General features: G+C 45.8%; 1 protein-coding gene and 1 non-coding gene across 2 annotated transcripts in view; one reads left to right on the forward strand and one right to left on the reverse strand.

Annotated features, from left to right (window-relative positions):
• The window catches only part of LOC133632644 (stromelysin-3-like), a 67268-nt gene that overhangs the window by 28895 nt on the left and 35873 nt on the right, over positions 1 to 2500 (reverse strand). The window lies entirely within an intron of this gene.
• trnae-cuc (transfer RNA glutamic acid (anticodon CUC)) lies at positions 2017 to 2088 on the forward strand. Its single transcript has one exon. It is a non-coding gene; the product is annotated as a tRNA-Glu (tRNA).

Raw genomic sequence — 2500 nt, forward strand, 5'->3', positions numbered from 1 at the left:
GATGACATGCTAACTAGCGTGCTACTATTTAAGCTAATTCTTGCTAAGTCGCATGCTAAGCAAGCACTGTACCACAAGAGGTATTTCCCCTGTGGCCAAAAAGTTACCTGAACGGGATCAAACCCAGTCCAAGGCATTAAGAGCACTGAACGCACTAGACCACCAGGGACTTGATGGATGTCTGTATGAGCAACTTCTTCCTCTCAGAGGTGGAGTCATACATGAAGGAAAACGTGTGTGATATCATAAATTATGATTTTAGCGGGAATTAGCTTAAATGTTAGCATGCTAGCTTAACATGTGAGAGTTTGTGAGATCGATGGCTGAATTCTTCAGTCTGGTCTCTGGACTGTCTAAGAAGTGTCATGTAATACTGAACATCTGTTATTTATTTATTTGTAATATCATAGTTGTTAGCTACACGGTGATAGCAGCTAGCAGTCCAAAACACTTTACAGGGGAATTAGCTTCAATGGTAGCACGCTAGTTAGCATGTGAAGGAGGTAGCAGGATGGATGCTTTCCTTGGAGGTGTATTACACCACAATCCCTGTGCCAACCCACCCTTACAGGGGAATTAGCTAAAATGGTAACATGCTAGCTTAGCTAGGTAGCAAGATTGACAACTGCGTTCTTTACACGAAAACACGTTCTGAGGCTATGTCTACACTAAGTCGTTTAACACCTTAAACAAATCATTATTTAGCCTAAGCCTCGATTCAGCCACACTAAACCAGCGTTTAAGGTCCCCCTCCTCGGACAATTTTTTACACGTGTAAGTCAGCCGTGTAATTCTTGAATATCCGGCACTTAGCTTTGTATGGACTCGTTGATCGTTTACAAAGTGAGTTCGGAGAGGAAGTGACGTCAGAAAGAACACACCCACACAGGAAGTGACGTCAGAAAGAACACGCCACTGCCAGCTTCATAATAAAGCTCGGAGCTAACCACTGGAAACGTGAAGACGAGTCATCCGGACATACCCGTGTTTCTCCTTCCTCTACATGTACAGACGCTTGTGGAAATCACACATGAATACCTTCAGAGAAAGCCATTGCAGCTATTTGGGATACAACACTTCTCAGACGGCAAGAGAACTTTCCAATGTCCGGCCGGATTAGCTGTGATGCTACTTAGCGAAAAACTTTGTCTATTTGTCGAAGGAGAGTCGATGAGAATGCATGCTCCTTTGGATGTGATAAAAAAGGTAGCGTGTGCTTTGTATTACCTGGCTGTCGAGCTGGTCGCCCCCTACTACGCTTCAAGGACGTCTGCAAAAGAGACATGAAAGCATGCAACATCTCTCCTGACAGCTGGGAGGTACAGGCCATGGACAGAAATGCTTGGCGTCAGACTGTCCACAAGGGCAGTGCAGAAGCTGAGGTGGCAAGAGATCGGCTTGCAGCATAGAAGAGGAGACGCAGGAAGTGCACTGCAGCAACCCCTCAAACCCAGGCCACCTTATTCATTTGCACAAACTGCAATAAAGACTGTCACTCACAGATCGGACTGCGCAGCCATAGCAGACGATGCCAAACAACATGACAAGACTCCAGACGCGCATCAGTATGGTCTCTCGAGACTGAGCTGCCGATGATGATGAATGTATGATGTCTCAGGTGTGATTCACTACAATAGTCACACTGGATTCCAGTTCATTGAAATACCACAACACTGGATATTGTTCAGATAAGTTACATTTAACAACTTGCACACAAAGCAACACTGGCGGTGACTATGACGTGTGCATTTTCTGCACATGCGTACTCGGGGGGAGGGGTCTTAAACGACCATTGTGTGTGTGTGGATGAGGTTAGGTGGGATTTACCCTGGATAACCTTAGCCGGGCTTAGTGTAGAAGGGGTCTGAGACTGTTGTTGTCAAACTACAAGGTCAGCCATGTTTTAGGGACTCTGAAGTTCTCACATTATTCACCACTCAGACATAGTTGCTAAAATGTTAAGTTCCCTGACCAGGAATTGAACCTGGGCCGCGGCGAATACAGGCAACCATCAAGTCCCTGGTGGTCTAGTGGTTAGGATTCGGCGCTCTCACCGCCGCGGCCAGGGTTCGATTCCCGGTCAGGGAACTTCGCATTTTAGCAACTATGTCTGAGTGGTGAATAATGTGAGAACTTCAGAGTCCCTAAAACATGGCTGACCTTGTAGTTTGACAACAACAGTCTCAGACCCCTTCTACACTAAGCCCGAGTCTGGGACCAGGGCACTTTTGAGTGCATTTCAGACCCTTTGGGAAACCCCATTTATCATTGGGACCACTTGGGTTCTTTTAACCCCTCCAAGACCTAAATAGGTGTAATTTGGACCTCGTAGTCTCACAGGCAGGTTGGGGCACTAATAAAATGAGGGTTGGACTTTTAGGGGCACTTTTTTTTTTTTTTTACCAGAAGTGGCCCTAATCCCTTAGTATCCAAGATAGTTCATGTACTATGAAAACAACAAACATACCCAAAGGTCCCAAAGTAACCCAAAACGGACCAG

This window comes from Entelurus aequoreus, linkage group LG17 (genome assembly GCF_033978785.1).
Source record: "Entelurus aequoreus isolate RoL-2023_Sb linkage group LG17, RoL_Eaeq_v1.1, whole genome shotgun sequence".
Classification (NCBI taxonomy): domain Eukaryota; kingdom Metazoa; phylum Chordata; class Actinopteri; order Syngnathiformes; family Syngnathidae; genus Entelurus; species Entelurus aequoreus.